General features: G+C 43.3%; 1 protein-coding gene across 1 annotated transcript in view; it reads left to right on the top strand.

Moving 5' to 3' along the window:
• Nucleotides 1–12,836: 12,836 nt before the first annotated feature.
• Klhl8 (kelch like family member 8) overlaps nt 12,837–20,175 on the top strand; it is a 42,973-nt gene continuing 35,634 nt past the window's right edge. Inside the window, exon 1 of the mRNA XM_028773689.1 lies at nt 12,837–12,975. The gene's annotated coding sequence lies outside the window, so the exon portion shown is untranslated. The remainder of the gene's footprint in view (nt 12,976–20,175) is intronic.

Here is a 20,175-nt window from a genome sequence, read left to right on the forward strand (position 1 = left end):
GCCGTGTTCCCAGCACCCACACCTAATCACACCGGTCTGATGCCCTCGTCTGGTCGCCGTGTACTGCTGGTCGCCGTGGTGTACTGCATGCATGTGATAGGCACACACATAATTACGTCTTTAAAAAATAATAACTTAAACAAAAAAGGATGAGGATGTGGTGTGGTCGTGGAGTTTAGCGTGTACAAGACCCTGAGTTCAGATCCCCTGGCACCACAAAAGAAAAGGAAGAAAAGAAACTGAAATACATTGACTTTCTCCCATGGGTTATCTAAAATGAAGGCACAGATGATAACACAGTAAACTTTTAGATATCAAACTATATCTGATAAAAACTCCATATTTAAATATAAGATGTAAAAGTAAGACATTTTAAAGAAAATATTTGTATGTCCCACAGACAGGATTCTGTTGTCTCTTCCACCCCCTGCTGTGATACCCAGATCTCAATGTATGCCCAAGTTGATCTCGGTGTACTGAGTTCAAATTATCCAACCTTGTAGTTTACTAGAAGCGTATACCACCATGATAGGTTAAGGGGTCCTTTTCCTTTTCTTTTTTTTCTTTCCTTTCCTTTTCTCTTCTCTTCTCCTCTCCTCTCCTCTCCTCTCTTCTTTTCTTTTCTTTTTTTTCTTCCCTTTTGAGACAGGGTCCCCCCATGAAGCCTGGTTGGTCTGGAACATCCACTATGTAGACCAAAGTTGGCTTGAACTCACAGAGATCTGCCTCCCAAGTGTTGGCATTAAAGGCCTGAGCCGTCATACCCACCTAGAATCTCTTAAACAAGATATAAAAAGCTCAGCCTACTAAGTATATATTGATAAGTTTTATTGCTATCCACTCAAAAGGTGCCATTAAAAAGCAAGATTGTTAAAAGATATCTCTTAACAAATTACCACCAAGTGGTAATTTGCCCAAATTGATTTTGTTGTACTAAGTTCACATTATACAACCTAGTAGTTTATTACAAGCATATTATATGGCTTGTCAGAACTAGATGGTGAAGCCATACTACTGAAGACACCATGTGCTCTGGCTTCAGAACATGGAGAAACACTCTATAACTGGAATGGGAATTTTTCTCATTATTTTTTACATGGAAAGTGTAAGGAAAATGGACAGAACTGGACATCATGCTAATCAAATTAAGACAGATCAAGAAAGGTGAATCCAAGCCAGATATAGAGGCACATGCCTTTAAAACCAGAACTTGTAGGCAGGGACAAGCAAATCAGCCAGGGCTACATACTGAATTCTAGGACAGTCAGGGCTACTGTAAGACTCTGAGTCAAACAAACAAAGGTTGATCCTATGTTCTCTTTCTTATGCAGAAACTGGATTTAAGTTTATATGTGTGTATAGGTCATATATGTAGAAAGGGGACCACAAGATAGAAGGAAGAGATCTTAGGAGGCAGGATAACGGAATTCATGTTCTCATGGCACAAGAGCATAAGGGAGGATTGTAGGGAGGAAGAAGAGCAGCACTGTATGGAAGGAGGAAGGAGATTAACACTGAATGGAGAGAAGGAGGAGAGCACCACTGTATGGAGGGAGGAGGGAGAGCAGCACTGTATAAAGAGAAGGAGGAGGGCAGCACTGTATGGAGGGAGAAGGGAGAGCACCACTATAAGGAGAGCTGGAGGAGAGCAGCACTGTATGGAGGGAGGAGGGAGAGCAGCACTGTGTATAAAGAGAAGGAGGAGGGCAGCACTGTATGGAGGGAGGAGGGAGAGCACCACTATAAGGAGAGCTGGAGGAGAGCAGCACTGTATGGAGGGAGGAGGGAGAGCAGCACTGTATGGAGGGAGGGAGGGAGGAGAGCAGCACTGTATGGAGGGAGGGAGGAGAGCACCACTGTATGAAGGGAGGAGGGAGAGCACCACTATAAGGAGAGCTGGAGGAGGGCAGCACTGTATGGAGGGAGGGAGGGAGGAGAGCACCACTGTATGGGGGGAAGAGGGAGAACAGCAGTGTATGGAGGGAGGAGAGCAGCACTGTATGGAGGGAGAAGGGCAGCAAGAAGTGTGAGGACAGGTAGGAAGAGATAGAAGAGGGCATGGCTAGGGAGACAGTTAAGTGCAGAGACACATGTATGAAAATGGTGTAATGAAACTCATCACTGTATGCTAACTTTAAAACTGAAGTGCTTAAGTGTGGGGCATGAGGAACAGATCCCCATCACGTGGCAGCCATATTAGGCATGCCAGACTTCTAGCTGAATCTAGGTATCACAGATTAACACCATCCAAAATCTCAGAACATACAAAATGTGATGGCTAATCTTGGTTGCCAGCCATCCAAAATCAACTAAAACCCAAGCAACTGGGCACACCTCTGAGAGATTTTGTTCGTTAGATCAGGGTGGGAAGACCTACCTGCATCTGAGCCACACCTTCTGGTGGCAGCCTTGAGAAAGAAACGTGGAGAAGGAAGCATTTCCTTAGCCTGCTGCCCCTCACTCTCGCTGGCAAGTTCATCTATTCTACGGCTCAGGCACTCCTTCACTGGTTAGAACCCACTTCTTCAGGGTTTCGATGTGGACTGAAAACTGACAGCTCTCTAGGACTTCCTCACTTCCCTGTGGACCTCAGCACCAGACTGGGACAGCTGAGACATCCAGCCTCAAGGGCTGAACTACTTAGTACTGAATCCTTAGCCTTTCTGTCAGGAGGCAGCCATTATTGGACTAGTCAGACCACAGCAACCTGTCTGCGACTCTAATAAAGTGCTCTCTCGCTGTTTCTCTGTCTCTGTCTCCATCTGTGTGTGTGCGTATGTATGTATTATGTATGTGTGTGTCTGTCTGTCTTTGTCTGTCTCTGTGTGTGTGTCTGTCTGTCTCTCTGTCTCTGTCTATCTCTGCCTCTCTCTGTCTCTCTCTCTCTCTGATCCTATCAGTACTGTTTCTTTAGTGAATTCTGACACACAGGAACATGTAACAACACAAACACACATATATTTCATTTTTCTTTCCTATTTTTCCAGTTAAACAAATTTAAACAAATAACATCCCTCCTGATTTATGGAGAAGTGGTTTGAGATACACACCGCATAACGATGATTTTGTTTTGCTTTGCTGTTTTATTCCCCTTGAGACATATTTTTCACTTCGAGTCCCAGGCCGTGTGAACCTTAGATTCTCCTGGCTCGGTCTCTCAAATGCTGGGATTACAGGCGCTCACCATCATTCCTGCTGTTCTAGGAAGTGGCTTTATTTTTATTGCCAAATTTTGCAATAATAAGTAGTTTGCTTCTCTAATGAGTTAAATAATCACTAACATTAGTTCAAGTTCTTAAAAATATCTGTGTAGAGGCTGGCAGATGACTCAGTCAGCAAAATGTCTGCTACACATGAGAATGAGGACCTGAGTTCAAATCCCTAACATGTATGTGGAAAAGCTGGATGTGTTTGTAAACCTTGCGCTGGCCAGATGGAGACATGAGGTCCCCAAAGACCACTGGGCAACTAGTCTTACAAAATCAAAGAAAGAGTCCCAGGCTCAGTGAAAGACTCTATCTTAAAAAAAAAAAAAAAGTAGAGCATGTTATAAGAAAATACATGATCAAGACCTCTGGTTCAACATGCATCTGAACACACATCCATGTGCTCCTCCCCCGTACACACACACAAACACACACACACACACAAACACACACACAAACACACACACACAAACACACACACACACAAACACACACACACACAAACACACACACACACAAACACTACAAAGCTTTTTTGTTTGGTTGTTTTTTTTAAGACAGGGTTTCTCTGTGTAGCCCAGGCTGTCCTGGAACTCACTTTGTAGACCAGGCTGGACTGGAACTCACTTTGTAGACCAGGCTGGACTGGAACTCATAGAGATTCAGCTGCCTCTGCCTCCCGAATGCTGGAATTATAGGCATTCACCACCATGCCAGGCTACAAAATGTACTTTAAAATTTCCCCTAGTTGTATAAAGTACATGACAGATGGAGTGTAGCTGAGTGATAGGGAAGTTATCTGGTATAAGCTGGTCCTGGGGCTCTATCTCCAGCATTGGGATAAAAACAATTGCAGAAAGGTAAAAAATAAACCAAGGCTTCAGGCTGGCTCAGTGGGTAAAAGTGCTGGCCATGAAAGCCTGAGACCCGAGGTTGATCCTGATCTTACTGTGAAAGAAGAGAAGTAACTCCAACTGGTTGTCCTCTGACCTCCACATGGTCACCATGACATACATCATCCCCCCACACACACATCACACATACAGACATGTGCACAATACTACTACTGCTGCTAATAATAATAATAATAATAACAATAAACGTTATATAAAGATATAATGAAAGCAAAGCAAGAAAACACTGCCACCCAAAAGTGATATCATGCCTTAGTTTCGTGATAAAAGCAACCTAAGGAAAGACTTATTTGCTTGAGTTTACAGTTCCAAGGTGATCCCTCAAGGGGGTTGCAGGGGAGTCACAGGGGCAGGAGCATGAGGCCAAGTGTCCACATTCAGGAAGCAGAGATCAATAGATGCCAGTGTTCTGCCCATTTCTTATTTTATTTTGTCTGGGACCACCCAACCATGAAATGATGCAGCCATATTGTGGGTCTCCCCGTTCAGTTAACACAATCTAGAAACCTCGTCACAGATGCTGAGAGGCTTATGCTTTTGGTGATTCTAGATTCCGTAGAGATGTCCATATCAACATCATCATGTCCACATACATATCTGCCACGACCCAGGTTAATATACCAGAGTAGTCATGTTTCTGTAAGGAGCCCTTTGTGGTGGAAGGTTAGCTCAGATCAGCAGCAGCTCCCTCAGGTTGTCCAGGAAGCAAACCCGTGGTGCAGATGTCAGAGCTTCGCTTGGGAAGAGATTTTAAGAGGGACTGGGAATGGGAAGAAGGGTAGAGAAGGAAACACCGAGCAATGGGACTGATTGCTTGTTCACTCAAAGTCTGCTCTGGACACTGGGTTTGGTCCCTTGACAAACTCTAGAAATGGCCTAGAAAGAACCTGGGAGTCCCCTCTTCCAACAGTAAGTGAGGGGCGGTGACTCTTTGTCACCAGCTCCCTTGGCCCACTGGTTGAAAGTGGTTTTGGCACGGGAGACCAGAGAAACTTCCCAGCATTCTTTGTCTCTTTTGTTAGTATGCTAGTTTGACAGACAGGAAAACCCTTAGGTAGAGTTGTGTTTCCTGCTGAACAAGAGTTTAGTTTTTTCTTGAGTGATCCATCCACGCCCCTGGGTTTCAGGAATGCTTCTGCAACAGCATACAGATCCTAACAAGCCCGTTTGTTCTTTCTAAGTACTGGTTTAAAGTGATTACCCCCATAATTTTGTAGAAGTCTATCCAGAACAGGTAGGGAACGGGAATTACAACAGTTAGTGTGTGGAAATAGAAAATACGCTTAACTCTTAAATTGTGGTCCCTGAATCTTAAACCTAAATGGGCTATTTTTTTCAACTGAAATTCTAGAGAACCAGAGATTTCTTAGGTAAATGAGTTCATAGAGGGATTGAAGATGCTGGCCAGAAAAGGGGGGTGCCTGTGGTACAGTATCAGTGGATGTGAGACATATAAAAGTGCTCACCGAGGAGGAGAGCCACTGTTCCTTGTTTTAAGTAGGTCATCGGCTGACCCCTGTGCCAGCCTGCAGGATTATGTGACGTTGGAAAGGAAGGTGATTAGCCCAACACAAGAAAAGTATAATAGAGGCTGCTCTGCTACACTTCTCGAGGCCCAGTCTTTCTCCAGCCTGCTTTACATCAGAAGAGCTGGTCTTTTTGTAGGAAAGTAACAGATTTACTCCTCCTGCTCTGGCAGCTGGGAGAGAATGTGTCACCTGAGAAGATTGTGGGAAGGGGAGAGGAGAGTGAAGGGTTTCTGTTCTAACCTTCTCCTTGCACAGGACCACCAAAAGCCAAATTCTTAGTGCATTCTCTGGTGAGAAGGCTCCCTGCAGAGTGTTTGTCAGCTGTTTCTCTTTTAGCTCCCCCTACAATCCATCCACATCTTTATGAACATTGTAGATTCACCTGAGTGTTGAAAGAGCTTTCTAGCTGCACCCTGGGAAAGTGAGCACACACTGTAAGAGAATCCTGAGACAGCTGCAGAGCCCAAGGAAAAGGATTGAGTTGCAAAAGTGTGTGGTGGTGTCAAATGGACATTTATTTACAAGACAGGGTTTTTTGGTTTTTTTTTCCTAAAGAAAAATAACACTTCAAGCTGGGTATACTGCGCACACCTGTAATCCCAGAACTTGGGAAATGGAAGAGGATCAGGATTCAAAGTCATCCTCAGCTACACAGTGAGTTTGAGGCCTGGGATACATGAGACCCTATTTTAAAAGAAATTTAAAAGAAAAATGAAAGAAGAAAACTAATATTTCAGATTACAGGGGAGTGTTCCAGGGAAAGTTTTTTAACATCCTTCCTGGAATGGACTGGGGGTCATAGCTTGGTAGAGTGCTTACCTACCAAGAACAGGACTCTGGGTTCAGTTTACATACACACGTGTACATACACACACACATGCATATGTGCATACATAGACATGCTCATGAACACACACATAAGCACAGGCATACATATATGCATACACACACACATGCACACATATACCTACATGCACACACATGCATATTTACACAGGCACACACACATGAACACATGAGCATGCACACACACACATACTTGATTATGTACAAGCATACACACATACTCACACACATACCTATGCATACATACAACCACATAGACACACATACACATATGCATACACACATAGTCCTGGGTGCCTTGGTGTATAAATGGCTGCTTGCCTGGGGCTTGCAGCAAGGGTGATCACATAGCTTTTGCCCAGAGCTCTCCTTGGCCTCATCGATTCTCAGCTTGACAGTTATGTGTTGTGCCTCAACTGTCCAGGCAATTATCCTCTGTGCTTGTATAACTCAAGCCTCAGCTAATGGCTAAGGGAACAACTGGAACCTTTCAAATAGGCTGAACAGCAGGCAGTTTTCTCCTAATAATCTGAAAGGCCCCCTCTGGCTCTGCTTCCTTGAAAAGGAAGTAGAAAATTATAACCTTTTTCAGTTTCCAATACTGGTTTCTAAGTCCCCAAAAGGAATTTCTCAGGGTGTGTCAAGTGATTTCTTTGTCATGTACACAAAGCTTTCAAGTGTATAACTTTCAGATCGTGGCTTCAAGTCACCAACTTGATTAAAGAGAAACAATTGCCTTATCTACAAAGATTGCAGCATGAGAACCACAAAGTTTCAATGCAAGATGATCAAAGTCCAGCCAGGTAAACTCACATATCATACCTGTGTTAACCCGTCCGGTGGCTCCTGCTTTGATCTCCAATTTCTTTCTTCACAAACAGTAAAGGGGAGATCACAAGAGTTGTTTGTTACAAACAAAGGGAAACAGAAAAATGTAGCTGGAAACATGCTTATTTGGAAGTAAGCATATTTTGCTTATTCAAATATTACTTTTTCATAACCGGATTTATAGGGCCTCAAGCATTTAATGGGACTGTCTTGTCAGAGGTCACTATTCAGATGCAACGTTCAAGTGAAATTTGACACAAACTTCCTAATGCTAGTGTAGATTCCATTGATTAAGGGGACTACAATCCCCAAGATTGCCATCACTTTAGACGCCCAACAGCAGGTGTAAGGAGCCTCAGACCCTGCCCCCACCCACCTCTGACCAATCAGCAACAAGTTCAGAGGATCTCATGACTTCCTTGCGTTCAGTAATATCTTAGAATCACATACAAATCAGGATTGCACTATATTTATAATTAGATTTTTTAAAATAAAGAGCACAATTAAATACAAGTCAAATGAACAGACAGCATAGGGTGAGGTCTGCGAGTGTACAAAATGTAGAACTTCTGTACTCTTTCCTCATGGAGTGGGGTCCTGTCAACTCCCCAGCACACCAATGCATTCTCAAGTCATGAAATACAGCTAAGACTCGCAGTCAAGATCCATCATTGGGTTTTCCTTAGATGGACATGCCTGAGCCATGACTGCGCTCAATCTATCCCACTCAGCCCCACAAGGGTCAGGAAGTCAGGAGGTCAGGATGATATCACATGAGCAAAAAGAAATTTACATCATTTATCCTAACCAAATACCCAACCGATTCTCCATTACATGAGTACTGCACATGTTTCTTTGCATGAACTTAAGCCAGGGCCAGGTCTGGTTGTATAAAAGAAAATTCAGTAAATCAGTGCCTTTCATTGTCTAAAGAAAAATAACGTAGGGCTGAGCTACTGGTTCAAGGATCAATCACCAAAGACTCACAGTCCTTCTACAATTTCCCACCATCCTATGTATGACTTCCATCCATCCTCAAATAATGCTGTGCTCCAAGAGAGTCCATGTATGTATGTATGTATGTATGTATGTATGTATGTATACATATATCCCTTCCAGGAAGAAAATACTTCCTCCTATCAGCTCGCTCAATTCCTTTTTAAGAAATTTTCAACAAAGTCTCATGAAACACCTGGCCTTATGTCTCATAGCCTTATGTCTATATTTTATAGGCAATTGTAAGAAGGAATAAGAAGTAAGCTTTCATAATCATCCCTAGAATATGTTGGAGCTCTCTGACCGAGGAAGAAGGCAAGGGGATGCAGCTAAGAAGATCTTCCTTTTAGTTCTATTGTAAAAAAGTATTCGGACATAAAGTGTATTATGGAGATGTAAATTTGATGCCTGAGAGCTAATGTCACATGGAACTATAGCTTAATAAAAAGGAGTATGTTTGAAGCCAGCCATGATAGTGTTTGCCTATATAGTCCCAGCACCCAGGAGACCAAGATAGGAAGGCTGCTGAGAGTTTGAGGCTAGCCTGGGCTACATAGAAAAACCCCATCTCAGAAACAACAAAAGAAATACTTTTCATAATTTGGAAAACACGGACTTGAAACACATTGCTATGAAAACACACTGCCAGTTCCAACCATAAATATGAGTAAGATGGCATGGTTGCGCATGCTTTTAATCCTAGCACTTGGGAGACAGAAGCAGGGGGTCTTGGAGTTTGAGGCCAGCCTGGTCTACAAAGTGATTTCCAGGACAGCCAGGGCTACACAGAGAAACCCTGCCCCCCCCCCAAAAAAAATGTGAATTGGGCTGAAGAGATGGCTCAGAGGTTAAGAGCACTGGCTGCACTTCCAGAGGTCCTGAGTTCAATATCCAATTCCCAGCAACCACATGGCTGCTCCCAGCCATCTATAACGGGGTCTGGTGTCCTCTTCTGCTGTGTAGGCATGAATGCTGGGAGAATACTGGGTACATAATGAATAATCTTTTAGAAACAAGTATGAGGTTTTGTTTTGAAGCATCTTACATATGTTTCAAAAATAGTTATTGCAAGTGAGTTTTTGTGTGTATATGTGTTCATGTATGCGTGCATACTGATGAACAAACCTGGGCTCAGCACAGACAACAGAAACACTCTACCACTGAATCCCACCCCGTGTCCAAGCCTCAGCTACTCATTTTTATTGCCATTGTTTTGAATGGAACAATCGGTTTTACCCTCACATTTCATACATTGCTCAAAAGAGAATTTCAGTTCCCTCCATGTGCAAACTGAGGAGTCAGACACATCTAGGCAGGATCAGCAGGGTGTGGAAGCTGGTTTGACGTGGGCATGACAGAGTAGCAGAACTGAAACTCTAAGGTTGAAAAAAAAAAAGAAGACAAAAACCCCCACCACAAGAGATTAGTAACAAGTTAAAAAGCCTTGTCAACACTGGGCTTTCCAGCTGAAGCCCCAGTGGCTGTCTCAACAATGACTCTTGTTTTAGCTTTACACACAGACCTACCCCCAAACACCTCTGATCGATCTCGGTGGAAATAAGAACAGGTAGCCTCCTGAGTGAGCATGTCTTCCAACAGTGCCACCTCATCCAGAGGAGTGACCTTACACAGTTCATTCAGACCTTTAACACATTTTCTCTTATACAAGTATTTGGAGCCATAGTGAGAATTAGGTACTGTCATTTAGGAAGCAGAGCTGGAGAGCTGAGACAGAGTTGATGGGGTCAAAACTTAATATAGTTACTATCTTGCCCTTGACTGGAAATACATGCAAAACTATTAATTATGCAAAGTTGATGTTTATGCACTCTTTATTAAGAACATAGTATATATCAAACACTATGCTTCTCTTTTCTGCCTAAGAAACTTTCAGACAAGTGAAAAAGACAAGTAATGAATAAAATGCTTGCAGATTAGTGTTACAGTAAGGATAAAAAGAAGTCTCACTGTGTGAGGGAGGGCTACAAGGGGTGGGCGAGCCTTTCTGATTAAAATAGTCTAAGTGATAGCGGATGGTTGTTAGGATTATACAGGTGACGTGTTAAAAGAAGCAGAAATGATAAAGCCCAATCACAAATGAAGGCACTTCAAACATATCAGAGATGAGTGAAGATGACCAAAGGTTTATTATTTTGAGATTTGTGTATATCTTATTTTATGTATATGCGTGTTTTATCTGTATAAACCTCTGTGCACAAGTGAATACAGAGGCCAGTAGAGGGTGTTGGATGCTTTGGGAACTGGAGTTGCAGCTTGTTGTTAGCCACCACTGAAAGGATGAGCATTGGCCCAGGACACCCCAACTAAGTTCTCAGCCAACAAGAAGATTTATGTACCTCAGAGGGACAGAGGGCAGGGGATAAGAGACAAAGACAGGAGACAGAGGACGAGGGAGAAGGGGAAGGGAACGAGGGAGAGGGGGAAGGGATGTTTGTCCTGGAGCAGGGACAAAGGACTGTCTCTGGATAGATAGGAGACAGATGTGGCCCATAGGAAAATGGTGCTTTATAAAGGTAAAAAAAAAAATCCCCGTATTAGGATGAGTTGGAGTTTGTTTTTGTTTTCATTTTTGTTTTTGTTTTGATTGGGCAGGTGAGCCAAAAGGGACTTTTGATGGCTGGATGTCAATACTTCAATAGTTGGACCTTGGTCGTCAGCGTCAGGAGGGAAAGTGGTCGAATAAGGGAACGGACCTAGGTGGCTGGCTTTTGAAATGCAGTCTATTGGTTTTTAGCAAGAAGCCAGAGCCATGCTCACCTTGTCAGCATTGGCCAAGGTCACCCACTAGGGTGCTGGGGACAGAACCTGGGTCCTCTGGAAGAGCATCCAGCACTTTGAACCACTGAGCCATCTCTCTAGTCTGATGATCAGAGGTTTAAAGATGTCTTGTCAGATTGATTACATGAGTACTGGACAGAAAACTATCATTAATTTACTAGCATAAAATAAGCCATAGAACCAGGAAAGGAAGCCACCAGTGTGTCTTGGAGGTAGAACACAAGAGGTCATTGCTTTTTGTTTTCATTATTCATTTTTGGTTCTTGGAGACAGGCTTTTTCATTGCTACAGCCCAGGTTAGCCCAAGGCTATCATTATGTAGTCCAGGCTGGTCTGGAACTCTTGCTCTGCCTCCTGAATGCTGGAATTCCATAACTACTGGTTATGGAAGTAATTGTTCAGGGAAGTTTAAATCAGTAAGACTGGCATAGAGGAAGGGGATGGTCAGAGTCCATGGGTGGGCAGACAGGGACACAAGCCGGTGAGACACTACAGTAGGAAGGTGATTGTCTTGACGGTCTTTTTTTGTGCTGGGACTCTATCCGGACTCACCTGCTGCCAGCAAGCTTCATCTCCTTTACAGGTGAAGATGGAATTACCTCCTTGATCAAGCTTTCCGAATCCATTTGCAGACAGCATCTGAAATGTTGGCGGAGGCTTAAAGCCTTTTATTCCAGGATTAGAGGGAAAGACTTAAAACATAAAATGCAAATGCTGATTGGGATTTAGCATTACCATTTATTCCCACCTAGTGCAATCAGATAATGACCCAAGAGGTATCATTGCATCCTTTCTGGTTTTAATTCATAGAGCTGGGGGCAGGGGAGTCTAATATCCTCTGTTTATGGACCAACTTGCCTACCCTCAAATGAAGATGGGGGGAGCTAAAAAAAAGTCTCTAGATCTAGAAAACACATGCTTCTTTTCTTTTTAGTTTATCTTGCTTTATAAAATCTATGTATTTAAAATAATTAGGTGAAATCGTTGTTATGAATGTATCCCTTTTAGGACAGGGCCTTGCCCCGGCTGCCCCAGCCCCTCGTTTTATTGCTGTTTGCTATGGATATTTAACTTTTTAAAAAATGGTTTTTGCTTGATCCTGCTATGCCAACAGAAATTCCTCTCTAGATCCAGAGTTGTAGAAATTTATTCTCACTGTACTGAAGTACGTGGCCAGAACCACTTGAGGGAGAAGGATGAATCTGGGTCTCCGTTTCAGGGGTCTTCAGATCCTCATCTTAGAGGAGGCCTGCAGAAATGATCTTAAGGCAACGGTTCCCACCCGAGGGTGATGCTTGAGCGGGTTATGGGACCTTTGGGGCTTAGCTGGCACAAGTGGGCCCATGATTACACCTGTCTCCCTTCTAGCCTAGCTGGAGGCTGTCTAGTTTGCTTAGGCTGGATCCAGTTTGTATCTTTTTGTCTCAGCCACACGAACAGCTGGCATCACCTTCCTGAACCAAGTCACCCAGTTTATAGTTAAATTTCATATACATTTTGAAGATTCTGGAAGGTTTGGGATGCACTGGAGTAAAACCGGTAGGAATAGATATAAAACCCAGCGCAGAGGATGGATACAGGTAAGGACAGAAGAGATGCTCTGTAGAGTCAGGGCGCGTGCCCGCGGGCTCACTCCTCAAGGAGGCAACTGAAAACTACATTTCCCAGAATGCCACGAGCAGACCGCAAGTACCTCGCCACCCCGCCTCGCCCGCGGTTCAGGCGCGCTCAGCTGAGCCGGGCACGAGCGAGCCGGCGGGCGGGCGAGCGCGTCCGCCGGGTGTCCGAGCGGGGTTGGCGCGGCGCCGGGGCGGAGCGGGTGTGGCGGCTCGGCCTGCGCGGTGGCCGCGGACAGAGGTAACCGCTGCGTCGTCCCGCGCGCGGGACTCAGCCTGGAGCGGCCACCCGCGCACGCGTCGGTGAGGTGCTGCCCGCCGGCGCCGGCGCCGGCGCCATCCCTCGGGGAACCGATGGGATCCGGGGCGGGCCTCGCGGACCGCGCTGCTCCGAGCGGCGGCGCAGGAGCTCGGGGTCCGGGGCGGGCGACTGGAGGGATGTCCCCCTCCTGGGGCTCCCGGGGCTGCTGCAAAATCCATACCCGGCCGGGCGGCGCCGCTCCAGGCTGAGCTCGTAGCTTTCTCCAGGGAGGGTCCCTGATTTGTGGACACAGTTTGAGATTTCCAGCCATCTCTCGGGCTTGCACGGCCCTGATGTTACGGTTTGGGAAGCTTGTTACCTTCTTTTTCCTCCAGGCAGTATCTATTATCATGCATTTCGTGGAGATCCTCTCGTTTTTGAATATTCCTGTTAACCTGCTTTAATTGCCTACCTTTATATTTTGCTTCTTACCTTAAGGTATTAGCGTAGGCGGATACTTTGGGCAAAAGGTCTTATTAGAACCTAGGTTGCCACAAGTAATTAACCTGCCAGGTGCACGTGGGTTTTTTTGTTTTGTTTTGTTTGTTTTTTTAAGGCTGTTTTTTTTCTCTTACATAAGTTAATTGTTTTCAGTCTTGTTTCTTCATCATTCGTGAGCCCTGGCCCTGCTAAGGGGCTGGTGGAGTACGTTTAGTTGAGCGGAGTGCTACCGGAGCCTGGGAATTGCATGCAGGTAGCTTTGGCATCAGCCTTTGCTTTTCTGCCTGCTTTCTCCTGGCACCTATTTTTTTGTTTGTCAGTCAAGCTGACTGACCTACTTAAAACTTTAATCATGTCGCCTTGAAAATACCAAATAGGAACACAAGTATAAAAAGAAGTCACAAGATGCTGTATTCAGCTGTATGCACTTGGATTTATATTCATTTGTTTATTTTCTACCCCTCCCCTCACCCCACCCTCATCTCCAGGGCCTTGTACATGCTGGGAGAACCATTGAATACATCCCCAGTCTGAATTTTTACATTTAAAACTATTCTTTTAGCACTGTTAGTGCTATTAATTTGTAACGTTATACATTCCTTAATAAGTTCCAAATCCTAATTTGAAGTCACAGCAAATAAAACTATATATATAATTTCCCCATTCCTTAACCTCCCGATGTTGAGTCCCTCGTGGGATCAGAACCTACACTGATGTCTCATCAGCTCCTAAAATTTTGTCCTTTACATGAGGGTTCAAGTAGCACTAGGAGTTGTGACAGTAACTCAGTTGATAGAGCGTTTGCCTAACCTGGGTTTCATGGCCCACACTGAGGGTGGGTACCTGTGATCCCAGTACTTAGGAAACAGGCAGGAGAGCCAGAAGTTCAAAGTCATCCTCAACTACACTGAGTTTGAGGCCTGCCTCGGCCCGATGAGACCCTGTCTCAAAATAACAGCAGCACAATCTAAACAAAAGGCCAAAAATGGGTATTTAAGCTTTCCCCTCCTTACTTTCCTCCCTCCCTCTCTTTTCTTTCAGTTTTTTTTGAAATAGGATTTTTCTATATAGCCTTGGCTGTCCTAGAACTAGCTAGCTCTATAGACCAGGCTGGCCATGAACTCACAGGAGAGATCCTGCATCTACCACCCGAGTCAGCACTGGCGTGTGCTACCACCACCCAACTGAAGCTTTCCGTTTCTTACATTTGAATTTTCGAAAAATTACTTATTTCTGTATATGAAGTGTTAAAAACATGAGCAGGAACAAATGTTACATAAAAAACAAAAAGCCATGTTTTTGAATGGTAGGCTTTTTAGTATAATTGCATTTTTCTCTGGAAAAAGTTTTATATTTAGTAATGAAGCAAGAGGAAATTGGATACTTAAATATTTTAATTAAAAAAACATTTTTGGAGTGCTGGAGATCAAACTCAGTTGACTAAAATACAATAATTACTGTTTACTGCTTCGGTGGCCAACATCTCCTGTGTGGTTGGCCAGTCTGTTTGCTCTGCTCTGAGGAGGTATAATAGTGGACTGAGCTCACGTCTGCAATTAGTTCTGGGTTAAAATCCCTGCTCTCCACTCATTGGCTGTTTAATCATGGCAAGTTGTTATCTGAACCTGTTTCCTTAGCTGGGGAAGAGGGATAAAAATACCGTCTGTCCCATCTTCCTGGAATTGTGAGGATTAGTCGTTACTGTATGTGGGGGCATTTTACACTGCATACTCTTCCAGCGGGAGTTCAGTTTCCTCCCTGGTGGCCAGTTCAGTGTAAACATTGTTGCCTTTACTTTGTTGCTTTGTTGCTGAGAGGCTGGTTGTACACAAGTATTACTTGACTGTGTCGCTGCCTCATTATTTGCTTATGATTTATTTAATTGGTCCCTGCAAACTAGAGCTATAATTATGAAGGACTGGCGACACCTTGGGAACTTTCCCTTGTCTCTGAACTCTGGTCTTCCAGGAGTCTTAAGAATGAATTCTGTGTCTGTCTGTGTTTGCTGGAGAGTAGACCAGATTCAACAGATTCTCACTCAAAGGGGGTTTGAAGTCCTCTTCCTCTCAAAGGTTCTTTTCTGTTATTTTGTTGTATTTTTGAGACAAAATATTGCTATGTAGCCTGAGATGATTCTAAACTTCATATCCTCCTGCCTCAGTTTCCCAAGTCCCTGGGATTACAGGTGCTTACAACCACACCTCATAAAGTGACTGCAATTGGCGAGAGTGTTGACTGTTGAATTTGGGGCTTTGGGCAGATAAGCCCTGTGCTGTCAAGCTACACTACACTTGCAGATTTTTTTTTAAAATGGGAGTGAGGTGGTAGAGAAGAGAAAAGCAGATGTTTGAAGCACATGTGATGCCCCCCAGAGTGGAAGGTAGTGTTGGTGATGGAGTGCTGCCTTCTGGAGGCAAGACCAGGTCAGCCATCACTATCAGTACAGACTGTCTATTCCTACCTTGTCTGCCACTTTAGATGGGCATTAGAGTAGATGATCCAGTACTGTATTACAGCCCAGCATGTTTGAATATTATCTTAAATGCTAAAAGATAATGTGATTTATTAAAATTTGGACATTCTTGTTCTCAGAATGCCAAATGTTAAGAAAATTATTTTGCTTTTCACGGTAGATATTTATGTGGCATACTTATAATTATGCAATATTTAAATAATTAAATTTATTTAATTATGCAATGTTTAAATAATCAAGAGCAAATTTTTATTAAATCCTAATTGATGACTACTTTGACACTTAGGATTGTTGGTTTGAAAAGAACATACGATGTATGATTTACAGAAAAATGTAACTGTCTTACATAGATCTAGTACTAGATTGTAATTTATGGTTTTAGTTTGTTACAGTTTAAATTAATCTTGGGAATTCTAGCATTACTATATTTCTAAGTTTGAATTCATTCTTACAGCAGAGTTTAGAAGCAACTACATCTAAATGTACCATTTCCTGGGGTAGACAGAGAGCTGGGCTTTGCACGGCTTTACCATGGGGAGCAGTCCATGGAGGGAGACTATGGGGGATCATGATGCTATACAGACTTATGAATGATACTCTCCACAGGGTAACATCTTTTCTCTTGAGCTTCCCCTTTGATATTGGGCAGATTTATTGGCATCTGAATCCTTTACGCAGCTGAAGAATCGTAGTCTTGCAGTACTCGAGAGCTTGTGCAGCAATGAGCAGAGCTGCTGCTCTGCAGACTGGAGCTGCTCTGCAGACTGGCTTCTCATAAATATAGTCTGAGAGCAGACACCACACAAGAGGGCAGTGCTGGTGTTTGTGGAGAGCTTCGTGTATATAAGATCCCTCCACTGCTTCATTTTAATGAAGAATTATTTACTTCAGTTGTGAGAGTTTGAGTTAAATTAGCTGTGTGTAAAAAAACAAATGGTCATCATCTTAGAAAACAGAAATCCTGATAGGAATACTACTATTTTAAGATCAGTGATCTTCATGGATGCTCTCCTACTTTGGAGCTCTAAGAAGTTGGAAAGTATTTGTTGAGTGGAGAGAACGTTATTGATACTATTTTGGTGTTCATTAAGACATGTATAGGCACTGCTACAGAGTTAGGCCCAGTGCCATATCTGGATAGTCATGAGGTTTGGGCTTTGTCATCAGGCTGACTAATGTTGACTCCTAGGCACTCCTGCCTTGAACCTATAGCAAATTCGACCTTGAACTGGTAATTCTCCTGTCATAGCCTCTTGGGTGTTAGAGTATAAGATCATCCTACTGTGCCTGACTCTGGTTCTTTTGCAACAGTTTTTCTGAGTCATTTGTTTTTCTGGGTCCGTCTAAACTAGAGGATCTGGTGTGGGTAAGTGTTCTTTAACATGACTGATTTACTTTGGTGACTGATTCATACCGCTCTTGCATATGTGTTAGTGGTAAAGCATAACCAGAGTCTCTCTCCTTGAGCACCAGGAATTAGAGCTTCTCAAAGTATTTGTGCTCAGAGACCCAGTAGGACAGTGTTTTTTATAAAAGACATGGAAATGAAAATAAAAGGGCACATAGCTATGGCTGATTAGTAAGTAAATATAAAAGTGTTCTTCTAAGTATCAGTTTACCATAGAGACTTCTAAAGATTCCATCTTTAAACTTACATGGCTTACATCATTACCAACCACAGAGTCTGCATTTTCTGTTCATTTTTGCATCCTCAGAATCCTCAGTACAACCGGTGATGACTGGTTGATGGATTGAATGGTAGTGTGTGGTTATAAACCCATGTGGTGACTGTGTGGCATCAGTATGTTTGTTTTATTGTATGTGTGTTCAAACTAAATTTGTTTTGTGTGTGCATGTGGTAAAAATTAAAAAGCTTTCAGATGCCTATGTCCTTTGTGGGCACATATGTTATTCAGCTTTCTGTTACTATAACAGAATCGTGATGATAGTTCATAAGAAGAAAGGGCAGCTTTTGGCTGCCAGTGTTTGAGGTTCTAGGTCATTAGTTTAGTTGGCTCATTGCTTTGGGCCAGTGGTGAGGTAGAAAATCATGGTGGGAGCTTGTCCCGGAGCAAAACAAAAAGGGAACCCAGCCTGCCACAACCCCTCTAAGCACATGCCTCTGTTGCTCTAAGACAGTGGTTGTCAACCTGTGGGTTATGACCCTTTTGAGGGGTTGAATGACCCTGTCACAGGGAAAACACAGAGATTTACATTATGATTCATCAGTAGCAAAATTACAGTTACAGTAGCAACAAAAATAACTTTATGATTGTGGGTCACCACTGCACAAGGAACTGTATGTATTAAAGGAATGCATCATTAGGGAGGGTGAGAGCTGCTGCTCTGAGATTTCCTACTCCTCCTTCACCCCTAAAGTCACCAGCATTTCCCAACAGTGCTGAGGGAGCAAGACTTCAAGATCCAAGCTTTTAATCACTGGGACTAGTTTAAACCTGCTAACTCTAAATGATAGTTCATGAGAATTGATTTTAAACCATTCTCTCTCTCTCTCTCTCTCTCTCTCTCTCTCTCTCTCTCTCTCTCTCTTTCCCGAGTGCGCACCAGAAATATCCTATTCTTTGATCCTTGGCAACAAATTCTGGCAAATTTATTTTTTGCTTGGCTTTATATTCAAACAGCAATCATATACCTGCCTTATAGCTTATGCCATTCTCAGAAGCAACGAGCAATGTAGGTTTCCTCTGAAAAACATGGTTCACACAGGTAATGCACATATTTAGATAAAATCCATGGCCTAACATTACTATGTAATAGAGTTTCAGACCATCCTGACTAATAAACTAGAGGGTTCAGTTCAAGCAAGGAGGTAATTTCCATGATGCATCCTTTGAATGCCTTCTTAATAAAATAGACCCCTGAACAGAACTATCATATAAAGTCTTTATTACTGTAATAATACTGCTTATAGAACATGTAAAAACATTACTATTAAAATAATAACATCTAATATATCCTAATGCTTCTGAAGCCATGAGCCAAAATAAATAACCCTTGTCTTTTTTGTGTTGTTTATCAGCAATTTTTCACAGCTACTTGAAAAGTAGCTAATAACATTTATGACATTATTTAAATCTGCCCAAAGGTAACATAATCTACTTTGTGGTGAATGCAATGAAGAGATAAATTAGGTTGTGAGAGACACACAGAAGTCGTTTACCCAGACCAGCCTAGGAATCAGGAGATTGTGAAGATGAGAATAGTTTCGTAAAGGTTTACTTTTATTCTATTTGTGTGTGTGTGTGTGCTCACGCGCGCATGGGAGCTGACATGGAAGTAGGGTGAGAAGGTCAGGGGTGGCAGCTGCCCCAGCACCAGGAACAGCCATTACGGCAGTCACAGCAACAAGATGCCACAGAACAGCCGGGAAGAGTGCCCAGGGAGGTGTAAGGACACGAGAGGCAAGATATGTAGACACCAAAAACTGAGAAAGGAAGAAGACTGACCCGGAGGGAAACTGCAGACCTGAGAGTCTCAGACCCTAGAGACCTGGGAGCTTGAAGCACTGAGGAGGCTCCAGTGACCTCCTTGCTTAGGAATGGTAGTGCCAGCTCTTGTCAAAGACTACACAGGCCCAGAAGCTACAGTGCTAGCTGCTGTCAGGGTCTGAGTGTCCTAAGTGTCCTAGGTCTACAAAGGTCCTGGTGCCTGTGGCCTGCATGAGAATTGTAACACTAGAGGCTGCTGTGCACATATGCATTTGGAGGGCAGAAGTCACTCCTCAAGAGCCTTCTTGTTTTTGAGACAGGCTCCCTCACTGGTACCTATGGCTTGACAGTTAGGTCAGACTGGATGGACAGTGAGCTCCAGGGATCTGTTGTCTTTGCCTTTATCACTGTAACTACAAGTTTGCACTACCAGAATCAGCTGTATGGGTCCATATGTTGGTATAGACGTGTGTCAGTGTGTGTGAAAGCCAGAAGTGAATGTTGTCTTCCTCAGTTGTGATTCACCTCATTTTTCTGAGACAGTACCTCACTCTGAATCTGGAGCTTGCCAGTTTGAATTGACCGGCTATAGACCTGATACTTATATGGGTGTTGGATATCCAAGTTGTTCATCTTGTGTGGCATGCTTCTGTGGCAAACATTCTACTGGTTGACATCTCTCTCTAACCTTATAGAGACATTTTTGACCTCTGTGTCTAGTCCAAATCTAACTTCAAATTTAAAAATAATTTTAAAATAATGAATATCCTAATACTT

Source organism: Grammomys surdaster, unplaced genomic scaffold (assembly GCF_004785775.1).
Source record: "Grammomys surdaster isolate TR1022 unplaced genomic scaffold, NIH_TR_1.0 233, whole genome shotgun sequence".
In the NCBI taxonomy this organism is placed as follows: domain Eukaryota; kingdom Metazoa; phylum Chordata; class Mammalia; order Rodentia; family Muridae; genus Grammomys; species Grammomys surdaster.